This window comes from Humulus lupulus, chromosome 2 (assembly GCF_963169125.1).
Source record: "Humulus lupulus chromosome 2, drHumLupu1.1, whole genome shotgun sequence".
In the NCBI taxonomy this organism is placed as follows: Eukaryota; Viridiplantae; Streptophyta; class Magnoliopsida; order Rosales; family Cannabaceae; genus Humulus; species Humulus lupulus.
In genome coordinates this window covers 217,069,543-217,082,219 of record NC_084794.1, presented here as the reverse complement: position 1 = coordinate 217,082,219, position 12,677 = coordinate 217,069,543, and the positions used below count along the sequence as shown (strand labels likewise).

At 34.5% G+C, this 12,677-nt stretch overlaps 1 long non-coding RNA gene across 1 annotated transcript; it reads left to right on the top strand.

The window, feature by feature from the left end:
- Positions 1-1,553: 1,553 nt before the first annotated feature.
- LOC133818960 (uncharacterized) lies at positions 1,554-11,278 on the top strand. The gene is made up of 3 exons (XR_009886170.1): positions 1,554-1,925; positions 9,313-10,002; positions 10,563-11,278. It is a non-coding gene; the product is annotated as an uncharacterized LOC133818960 (long non-coding RNA).
- The last annotated feature ends 1,399 nt before the right edge of the window (positions 11,279-12,677 follow it).

The following is a 12,677-nucleotide window of genomic DNA, read 5'->3' as shown; positions in this document are numbered from 1 at the left end:
TATTGTGTAGATTTGTTGTTACACAATATTGATTTGAATTTCTCAAAGCCATAAGTGAAATGGTTTTTGGAGACTTGGTTTTAACCCCAATAATGTGTTTGGAGGTTACAAAATCAATTGGGAGTAGTTTGGAACCATTTGGAAAATTGCACAAAATTTGTACTGAAAATAGGTTGTGGCTGCGGCCACTGGTGTTCTTGGTCGCGGCCTCTGGAATGAAAGCTTACGGCCGCAGCCAGTAATGGCTTTGGCCGCGGCTAGTGAGGCTGACAGCCAAAACCATTTTCCAATTCCTTTTTGAACGGTTCCAACAGCTCATGTAACTCCCAAAACTCCTTTTTAATTCCATAAACATCCAATTAAAATTTGGTAACAGCCATGGGGTTGGTGGAATTTGAAATTCAAAGGATGTCTTAAAACTCTATAAATATGAACTTATTGCTTACTTGTAAGACACAATTTTTCTATCCACTAGAGCATTTGGCTAGAAAACACCTAGAGGCTTGATTATTCCACAGAGCTATTTCCAAATTGTGAGAGTTCCCTTAGTGCTTGAGTTAGAGGAAATAAGTTTTTTGGCAAAGGTTGTAAACCTTGTTCAAGTTGGTGATCCCCAATACTCTTCACTTTGGTTGTGTGAGTGAGAGTTCCTTGTTCGTTGTTCTTTTTATTTTCTACTATTGCTTTTCTTCTTATTCTTCTTTTTCTATTTACTTGTATTTCTTATTTAGAGTTGTAATCTTTTTATTTCTTTTGTTTCAAACACTATTAATTTATCTATATCTTCTGTTTAGAGTTGCATTTTTCTATTCTCTTCTTCTAATTCTTCTCTTATTTATTTGTAATTCCAATCATGGAGTTGTAATCTTATTTAATCAATATTTGTTTATTTGTACTATTTTGTCTAGAGTTGTAATAGTTCATATCTTTCTATTGAGGCAACATATTTTTTCCTAACAATTAGTTAAAGGTTATCATATTATTACAGTTTTTTCATGTAAGAAACTCTATATTCTCAAGAAATGGGTTGCATAATTTTATTTGAAATTTATTTTTAGAAGAAAAAAAAAGTACCTAATTCAAGACGTAGTTGGAATTATATAGAGAGTAACTATAAACAAAAATTATATAGTGTAATTATAAACAATAAAATATCTTTCATAAATATAATAAAATTTAAGTTAGAGTGTTAATATAGTTTGCTTGGGGTGATGTAGTCTCGTTTTCATTTGGTGTCGCTCCTTCATATCGGAGTGTTGTTGTTTTGGATGCCTTCTATGTTGTTTTATTTTAGTTTTTTAGTTTTGCTAATAAATTTCTCATGCTTTTAGTATGGTGTTTCGTATGGGTGAACATAAAGTTCAAAAAAACCTGAAAAACTCGTCCGACCCGCAATCCAAAAATCCAAAAAAATAAAACATTCTATCAAATTAAACTTGGCCCGAAACCCAAAATTTTGGACCGGGTTCAGATTTCAAATATGTAAATTTCAGATTTTGGGTGTAAACCTGACACCCAATACAATATTAAAAAAATATAAATATATATGTATGTTAAGACTATTTGCTAACCCTAAACCTAAATATGTTTTTCTTTTCTCAAACTCTAACTCACCCAGCCGCCTTCCTCTAATCGTCTCTCTCACCATTTTTGCTTTCTCTTGTCTCTATCCATCCTTCTCTCTCACGGCCAGCTACACACCTTTCACCCACGAGGTGTCCTCCCTCAATCTCGGAGCTCATCTCTCACGGTCACTGTCACAGCCCGTCGCCCCTCTCCCATTGTCGATCCTCCCTTTCTCAATCTCGGATCTCATCATAGACCCTTCTTCTCACATTCTCGGAGCCACCCAAGTTGCCCATCTTCTCTTGATTCTCGACGAAAACATAGAGCATCCCAAGCTTGTTTTTGTCCATTTACATTAGGTAGGTATTTGAGAAAATGTTTCATAGTGTTTCTTTTTTAAACAACATAATGTTTCTCTGTTTTGATTTGCAAGAGTTAGAGTACTTTTATATGAAATTTAAAAAATGTATGTGGTTTATGTTGTTGATGATTTGAGAGATTATATGTTTCTCTATTTTGTTTTTGATCTCATCTTATTTATATTTTGTATTGTATATGTATTATGCTTACTGTTTTTTTTTAAAAAATGGATAGGAGATACAAATGTTGATTGAAAGATAAAAATTTTCATTTGTGTTCTTAGTTTTTTCAGACAGAATAATGTAGAGTTTTTTTTCATTTATGTTCTTAGTTTTTTTTTTTTCAGATTGGTTCCTAGTTTTTTCTCTATTGGTTTTTGTTTCCTGAATGAGCATTTATGTAAATTTTCTAGTATTAATGTGTTTGTTCAATAAGTTGATTTATATGAGATTAGGAATTTTCATTTCTTTTGTTTTTTTTATTTTTTTGTATGAGTTTGAATTTAAATCAATTATTATATGTAGTAGTTTTTTTTTTTTTTTGACGAGTGCAATAGCTAAAAAATATATCTTGGATATATAAAGAATTTTATAATTTGTGTAATTATTTTACAGGTTTTTTTTTTCAAAATTAATTAAGAACTAATATAACATAATAAAACAATTCAAGTCCAAAGCTTAAATTACAATGGGGCATGGTGCAAAATGACCATTAATATTGTGTGAAAGTAAGTAAATGTCCATGTTTTTAATTTTGTAGTAAAATAGCCTAATCATCTATTTAATATCGCATATTATCAAATACACCTTTTAACAAATTACTATTTTATTCTAAATATTTTAATATTATGGTATATGTATATTAGTTTTTATTTTAAAGTTATTTTGATTTTTTTTCGTTTTTTATGGGTTGTTGAATGATATACCATACTACAAAATATATATATTGAGTTGAAAAATAATATACCATCAAAACTTACAAAATTATTACTAAAAAATGTATATACTATGCTAACAAAGTTATATACTACCATTAAAATGTATATACAATGATACAAAATTATATACTACCACTATGTATAATAAAATATAAATTAAATATCACAAAAAAAAATTATATACCATACCACAAAAAATATATACACTAATTGGAAAATAATATACCAACAACTTATAAAAAACTTAAAAAATCAATATAACTTTAAAATAAAAACCAATTAAACAAAACTAATATACATATACCACTATATTAAAATCATATAGTCCTAAATAAATAAATAAATTATAAAAAAGGGTAATTTAGGTAATCAACAATGTAAAATGGTCATTTATCTACAATTTTAAAAATGAAGACATTAGCTTCTTGATGGCTTTATTTTAGGCCATTTCTTATAATTTCTCAATTACAATCTCAAATAGAATAATAAAACTGAGAAAAAAAATAGGTCCAAATCCTTCATATTTTAAAAAATATGATACAAATGTAATTATAATTTAGTTATTTTAATAATAATTAAAATAATGGGGTCCAACACCTTATCTCAAAATTTTAACTTTAAAAAAGTAATAAAAATATATATTTTTTAAAATGATAAATTTCAATTTTAACTGGGTCGAGGCCCAATTCGGGTGAAGTCTGAATTCGGCTGAAATTAGCTTGACACTCGAAACCCGAATCCGTGCCAAATCCGTATATATTCGGAACAGATTTGGTAGATATTTTTCAAAATCCGAACCCGAAAATCTGAAATATGTTAAACCCGACCAGTGTGCACCCCTAGTGTTTTGTTCATTTTGTCACGTTTGGTCCTTGTCATTGCATTATCGTGAGGGGATTTAATTGGCCCAATACTATGACAATTTTAGGCTTTGTGATGCTTTAGGCTTGAGTTTTGGTTGCATCTTTTTACGTCGTTTGAGAATACTAAATGTATGATGTATGACCATTTGGATAAAAATGAGGATTTGCCTTTTTTTTGTTAATTGATAGCACAATAATATTAGTGAGTGTGTGCATATACTCTAGCCATTTTTAAACTTGGGTCAGCCTCTGAAATCCCATACCCATTTGCCCACTAAGCTTGCCTTAGTGGATAAGATTTGCTTCTTAATCTATGAATTATTCATTTTCAAGAAAAAAATAGCTTCCCAAAATAATAATATAATTTATATTATATTGTTTTATACCTTTAGGCTATATATTAACATTAAAGAGCATTGCTATAAGACACTTTAGGGTGTCCAACACCATAGGTTGTGGCATATTGTTATTTATGTAATTTAGTATCGGGTCTAATATATTTTAATTTATTTGAAATATGTGAGAGTTAATATTAACTTGCACCAATAACAGTATAAGGTGTTGGGCACCCTAGGGTGTTCTTTAACATTTCTCTAACGTTAAAACTAATTGTTGAATGTGTTTTCACCAATTGACATGTGGAATAAATTAACAGTGTTTAAAGCTCCATGAAAGTTGTTTAAGGCTCCATGGGAGTTGAGTCTACTTGGTCAAAGAGTAATGCTCCAATGGCCTTTAGGTTGTGACCAATCCCTCCAAGTGTGTGAGAACCCTTCTCCGGAGGAGAAAAACAGTTGCGAGGTGTCAAGCTGAGAGGCGCTTTGGACCACAGATAGCTATCTGACACCCAATTGTAACAGAGATCGTGTCATCGATCCTGTACAAGCGACAAAGGGAATGTCTCATGACGCTGCGTGACATGAAAAAACATGCAGCTACCACCTTGACACTGTCAAGGGCGTTTTCCTCAATAAAGTAGTGCGTTGAACTTCCTCGTATTAGGCCCAACGAGATACAATGGGGCCCACGAGCTTAGTAAATGTAGAATGTATTCATTTATGTAACAACAACCCTCATTAAAAGAGAGATAATTATAATCAGCTCCAATTAATGAGCTTAATATTCATAGTTGCTTATAAATAGGGCTAGGGCACATTTTTTAAAGGATCTTATTCCCATTTTTCAAAGTGAGCACATACATTGCCTGAAAACCAAGAGAACTTGAGCTTTGTAAGTTCTTCTTCATCCTAAATATAAGTGACTCGTGGACTAGAGTTAATTAATAACATGGACCATGTAAAATATGGTGCTCTTATTCTTCTTCTTTAAGTTTTTACTTTTAATTTGGTAGTTGACGAAAAAGCCAGCCAACACTAATAATTACCAAAACTAAGTTTTAGTTCAATTTAAGTTCTAAAATTTTCTAAAAGTTAGCTTAAATAAAATTGAATAATTTTTTCATGTTACAAAATTTAAATTATTTTTTTATTTTTAAAATAGATTTTATATAACTTTTCAAAGTTAGAAATTTTTTAGATTATATTAATTAATTAAAATATAAATAAAATTGATGTAAAATATGACTTTTGCAACAACAACAAAAAAACTACTTAGTGACTTAAGTGCAACATAACAGACTACTTACTAACTTTTGCTGTAAAAAAAAACTACTTGATGACTTAAGTGCGACATTTTAACTACTTACTAATTTTTGCTGCAAAAAATAATTATTTAATGATTTATGTTTAATTTTTTAGACTACTTGTTGATTTTGCCGCAAATTTTTCTAAATAAATATAACAAAGTAAATATGATAATACAAAATAGTATCACTTATAATTATTTAGTAAAAAAAGATAAATAAATAAATAAATAATCAAAAGAAAATAAAAGAAATAATAGACATTTTTTTTTTACAAAAATAATAGACATTCTTTTTTCTTCTTCTTCATCTTCTTCTTCTTCTTTAGTAAAGCCATGTTTTTGGTATGCGTAAGGGTTTTGTTCAACCAAACGGTGTGTAACGTCCCAAATTGCTAATAAGGCTTAGTGCTTTGATTAGTGTATTGGGAGGGTATAATTGGATATATATGTGTGTGTGTAGAATTAATTGATTAAATGTGTGACTATGTGGCTGTGGATGCCAAAAATCCACCAAGGAAAAAAGGTCCAATCCCTTATTGAAGTAAACGGCTAAGGGGCACCGAAGGCATCGAGTACATGATAGAGGCAGATGGTTATTACATGCCACCAAGAGGCCACACATTTCGAGGCCCCAGGCCTCACGAAGTCATTCCGTGCTGTGAGTATGGGAAAATCGTTAAAGAAGCAAGGCACTCGAGAAGAAGGCCTGGCGTAGTGCCTCACAGAGTCCGAGGGCCTCGCATAGAGAGGCACCAGCCACCTGCAGGCACAAGGGTGCACCTCTCCTTCAGACTCCTCGGGCGAAGATGCTTAGGCAGGCGCATAGGCGTGCCACCTCCCTCGGACTTGGCCAAGGGCCTCGCATAGCGAGGCCCAATCCTCATGCGCGGGTGTGAGGCCTAGCGAGACCCTTGTTCCTTCACACAAAATGTGGGCACAGGGATGTACTTCCCATCTAGGTGTGTTGGGTCTTACATAACGAGACCTTCATGCCTTCGAGACCTTGGCATGTACGAAGGAGGTCTAGTAAGGCTCTCAGCTCCCCAGTGGCATAGGCGCGGGTACCATGCATCTCAGTGCAAGGTCCATGAGCTTCATTGGCATGCACTTGCACGACCCTCCGGCGTACCCCTAGGCCTCGCATAGCGAGACCCTTGATGATACCATAGTCTTGCGAGGCGCCTGTATGCGCGAGATGCTTGTACGCGCGAGACACCCATGTGCGAGGCGCCTGTATGCGCGAGACGCCTATACGTGCGAGACACCCATGTGCGAGGCGCTTAAATGCGCGAGATGCCTGCACACGCAAGATGCCCATGCACAAGTTACATGTATGCGCGAGATGCTTGTACGCACGAGACGCCCATGCACGAGGCGCCTGTACGCGCGAGATGCCCATGCACGAGGCGCATGTATGCGCAAGATACTTGTACGCGCAAGACGCCCATGCACGAGGTGCCTATATGCGTGAGACGCCTGTACGCGTGAGATGCCCATGCACAAGGTGCCTATATGCGCGAGACGCCTATATGCGTGAGACTCCCTTGACGCGAAGTGCCTGCATGCGTGAGGGAAAATGCCTTGGGGCCAAGATACACCCTTGATGTGAGAAGGAACGCTTAAGCCTCCCGAGCCTAATGTCACAAGCTTAGCACAAGGGTTCCCAATAAATGCCTCAATATGGGGAATAAGAGGGCTGCATTGAGGAGACTCGGGCTATCCCATTGGAGAATCCGTATGTTCCCCAACACTTAGCCAAATAAAATGAAACTTGGAGAAAAGGTGTGTCTTTGACAAATGAGAACAATAAGTAGGTGCAAGGTACGTGTATGAGTACGGGGTGTATGACCCTCAGGAGGACAGAGCCGTGACCCTTACATCTGTATCTGATATGTAGTGGTGGTACGAACTCGTACAAAGAGTGGAGGCACTACCTCAGCACCCGTGACCACGTACTAGGGCCGACACTACGACCTTCTGCACCACTACTTCCTGCACCATTAGTCTGGCAATGTACCTACGTACGTTCTTTTCCCCTGGGACCACCATATATCAGGGGCCATTAGAGCCCAGCTATAAATAGACCTCCATCCTTCAGAGTAGAGGGGGTGATGGATGGTAGAGGGAGATAGTAAAGCAATAAACGAGATTTCCTCCATTGTTGTTCTGCATGTTTCTTTCTTAATTTATTCTTAAGTTCAGTCCATGCATTATTTGTAACAAGCTTTGAGTTTTCCATCAATATATCGTTGACGAGTTTCTGCCGTCAAGAGTGGCATAAATGATTTATATGGTAATATGAATATATGTGCATGTTCAATTGTATTAGATATGCATGTGTGCCTATTTTTGTTAATAAGGGCATATAACAAAGTAAATATGAAAATACAAAATAGTATCACTTGTCATCATTTAGTAAAAAAAACATAAATAAATAAATAATCAAAAGAAAAAAAAAGAAATAATAGACATTCTTTTTTTTTTACAAAAATAATAGACATTCTTTTTTCTTCTTCTTTTTTAGTAAAGCCATGTTTTTGGTATGCGTAAGGGTTTTGTTCAACCAAACGGTGTGTAACGTTCCAAATTGCTAATAAGGCTTAGTGCCTTGATTAGTGTGCTGGGAGGGTATAATTGGATTTATATATAAATAAATATATATATGCGTGTGTGTGTAGAATTAATTGATTAAATATGTGACTATGTGGCATACATGATTTATATGGTAATATGAATATATGTGCATGTTTATGTGTATTAGATATGCATGTGGGCCCATTTTTGTTAATAAGGGAATATTTGTAATTTTGACTCATTGAGGGTATAAATGTGTGTATATGTGTTAAATGATTGAGACCACATTATTATGTGGATATATTTGCGGTATTCGACTCGAGACGATCCTAGTAAGCGGATTAGTGGAATAGTCACAATGGGGTTAAATACCCTGCTCAGGGTGAGCCTAGGGGTATTTTGGAAAACTTAACATATATTTGGGACGGGTAATGGGTAATTATTTGGTGATTAATTGGGAATTTATAGGATCACTTGAGGATTAGCGAGAAATGTGGTAAATGACATGGTTTCCCTTAAAGGCAATAAGAGGCTAAGGATAAGTTTAGGGGCATTTTAGTCTTTCGTGTTAAGAGATAGGCTTGGGCAAGTCTTCAGGAAGTGACCAGAAACACAAAATCACTAAGGGTCATCTCTCTCATGTTTACCCTCTTTATCATTCTCTTTGGGGAAAAATTTGGTAAGTTGAAGAAAGAACACCAATTCTTTGAAGTTTGGGGCTAAGAACTGAGTAGTCAAGCTAGGAGAAAGATTGGAGTTAGCTCAGGGGTCAAAATCGTCTCTAAAGTTTACCGTTAAGGCTTGGAATTAGGGATCGTGCTCGGGATCACCTTACACTTTCAGCTCGGGACTCGAGGTAAGAAAATTGCACCCGGGTTGCGATTGGGGTTTGGACCCCTGTTAACAAATATGCTTATGATTGTGAATAAATCTGTATTTGAGAATATCTGGATAGGCATGTTTGTTTGTGCTGCAATCGATTGTGTGTTTCGCAATCTATTCATTTGTTATATTTGATCTGAAAGTACAACCTAAGGGAGTCAGGGCTGATGTTAAGCGTGCAGAATGTAGCTCGGCCTAAGTGTGTCAGGGTCAGCTAAATAACCAAAAGCTCGGCCTAAGGACGTTGGGCCAAAATGTCTCTGAATAAACATAAGTGCATTTTTGCACTTAACTAACTGTGTTGAATGCTGTGATTGAATTATATGTTGAATTGAGCAGATTATTATTATTGCCTAGCTTATTGTGTATGATCTGTTGTTCTTGAACTAAACGATTCCAGTGTACAATTTATATATTTTTGTTCGTTTGTATTTGTGAATTACATTTTCTTGTTGAGCCTTGGCTCACAGGAGCTATGTGGTGCAGGTAAGGGAAAGGGAAAGCTAAACCAGCCGTGAGTTGGAGAGCTTTAGGGGCGGCGTGTACATTTGCAGTTGCTCGACCGCCACGGCCGATGGATCAACAAGGACTAGAGCCAAACTTGATTTTGCCACTTAGGCTGACTTTAATTGTAATCATTTTGAGAGTTATAAATGCCTTGTAAGCACCTATTTTTGGGATCCCATTTACAGACTCAACTTTTTAATGAAAACAACTATTTCTATGATCAAATCTTTTAACTCTAATCCGTTAATTAACTTTAGTAGCACGTTCATGTCCAAACGGCTTGATTAACAAGTCCAGCACTATTTAAAATACACAGTGTAATGGTCTTAGCTATCCAGGGCATTGCACGATGTTTGTTAATTGTCCCTTATGCATAGGAGTGATTCGGGCTTTGGATGTTCAGTATAAATGGAGACATCATAGCCGTTGCAACCAAAAGATCCCAGAGTTTATATCAAGACCAAGTCATAAGAAACTTATGAACACAATTTGCAACCAAACAAAGTTAGAGGAGATTGATATAATTGAAATATTTTTGGATATCAACTTGAACAATGTCTTGTGGGTTTGCTTCTTCTTCTACAACTGCAACCATAACTGGGCACAACAATCTTGATCTCTTCCTTCACAGCGGCAATCCCATTATTTTCTTCAAGAACTCTTCCTCAGGTTTTCTTCTCTTTCTCACAATCAGATTTTCTTTTTGGCAGACTACTTTGTTTTTTTAACGATTTTATTTTAAATTTTTGTACTTTTTTATAGGAATTCTGTTTTCACCAATGTTATTTTATAATTCCATGATGATTCATTTTTAGTCATGAGAAGTCATTTTCATTGAGTTTTTATTGCATAAAAATATTATCAAACTTTTTTGTATTTGCTACACATAAATATATATGGCATAGCTATAATGGTGCATGTTTTTGTGCACTACCATGGTGAATCGTACATTTTTACACACGTGGGCCCCAAATTTTTTTATTTAAAATCCTTTGATTGGCTAACTTAATATTAGATAAAATATTTTAAAGTCATTTATAAAATCGTGGCATATCTAAATTGATTTGTAAGTTATTTTACTTGATTTATGAATTAGTTGTCACTTGATTCAACTCTTCATAATGTGAAAATCCTTTTAGTGTGAATACATTATTTTTACCATATTTATCACAAAATAATATTTATTGGTAGAATAATGTATTTGACTTATTCTGTGTGAGTATTTTCAGGGATTATGTTTTCGCGGGATAAGAATGTTTCGAAAATGAACATGGTCAAAAGAAATGATCAAGTTCGTTAAGCCAGATAAGACGGATGCTTCTGCTGACTCAATAGTTTCCTATTTTGTCGAAACAGAATCAATCTGGCTGGCAGATTTTCTAAGTCAAAGAAATTTGCAAATATTCTTGTATTGATTACAAAATTTCAGAAAGAGTTGGCCTTGGTCGACTTTCTCACCTATTAATACCTTGCCAAAGCCTATGGAAAAATCACATCTTCCATTTTGAATTTTGTAAACACTTGTTATTATTTTGAAGAGTATTTTTCTTTGTAAAATTAAGTTGTTCACCTTAATCTTTGTGTGTATGCCAAGTGCACTTGTCCATACATCTATCTTGTTCCTTGTAAATAGGTGGTATCTCTTGTGAACGTGTTCCTAAGGATCTTCAGGAGAAGATTTCATCAAAGTCTCAATTCGGGAGGAAGAGAGCACTCGCTTTTCTTTGAAGGGATTTCAAGAGAATCAACGTTTCATCAAAACCAGATTCGTAGAGAAGAGTACAACAAGATTGCAACAAATTTAAGACGGAGTCTTACATTTTTTTAAGTCTATGCTTTTATACACATTATGTCTTTACTAATTGGTTTATTCTCTGGGCGTGGCCTCGTGGATGAAGGTTATGCAAAAGGATTTTTGAACCATGTAAAAACTCTTGTGTGTAGATTTTTACCTGTTTTTATGTTTCTGTCTCAACATTCGAAACAATTGTGATAACAACTTTGAATCGGTTTAAAAAACTTAATCAATATTCCACATTTATTTAAGTTGTCTTACTCTAATCACTTGGTAATCATAAAATACAAAATTTCAATTGGTATTAGAGCAGGTCACTAAACTCTTAGTGCGATCTTGTATTTTTTTCGTTTGTTTTGTACCTTGTGAAATATCTTTTTTTGCACAAGGTGGTTCTATAACTCTTCCTCCAGTATTTAATGATTCTAACTATCCTTACTTGAAAGTTGGAATGAAAGCTTACATCAAATCCCAAGATGAAAGGGATTGGAGGTCAATCTTAACAGGCTGGATACAACCTGTTGAAACAGATGACAAAATTGCCACAACAAAGGTGAAATCTTAACATGACTAGATCGATGCGGAAGATAAACTGTCAAGTTATAATAATAAGGCATCGCATGCTATTTTTAATGGTTTTGGTGAAGGATACATAAAATGAATTTCATCTTGTGAGTCTGCCAAAGACCTTTGCAAATACTTCAAACTCAGTTTGAGGGAACTATTGATGTCAAAAGTTCTAGGCTTGTGATGTTGACCATAAGATTTGAAAATATTAGAATGACTGAAAGTGAAACTTTTACTGAATTTTATGAGAGATTTCCTGACATTGCTAATGAGTATTTTGCCTTGGGTAACTAGAACATAATGTGTTAGTTTGAAAAATTATTAGAGTGCTTCCTGACAGGTTTCAAACTAAGCTAATGACAATTGAGGAAGCAAAAGATCTTGACACAATGAAAGTCGAAAAATGGATGGGTTCACTGTGAACTTTTGAACTCAATCAACAGATAGATCAAAAGGAAAAAATGAGCACTCCTAAAGAAAGATCAATTGCATTGAAAATTTCTAAGGATAAAAACTTGGATGAAGATGATGGTGAAGATGAGTTGGCCTTGTTAAACAAGAATTTTAAAAAATACATAAAAAATATTGGTAGCAAGAAATCCATGTTCAAATCATCCAAAGGTAACAACTTCTCTAAACCTTTTGATAATAGCAATAAAGAGGTGTGCAATGCAGGGAATGTGAAGGATTTGGTCCTATTCAATCTGAAAGTGCCAATACGCTGAAGAAAAATAAGAAAGTAATGGCAGCTACTTAGAGTGATCAAGACTCTGAAAGTAGTGATGAAGAAGATAACTCAAACCTTGCCTTAACTTCTGTTGTTTCTGGATAAACCCAAAATTTTCAAGTTAATAAAAAAAATTTCTGTCTGAACAACACAGTTCAGAAATAGGATATCTCTGAATGTGAATCTAATGAATCCAATCTGGATGAGGATTCTTTGAAAGAATCCTACAAAGACATGTATGATCAGTGGTTAAAG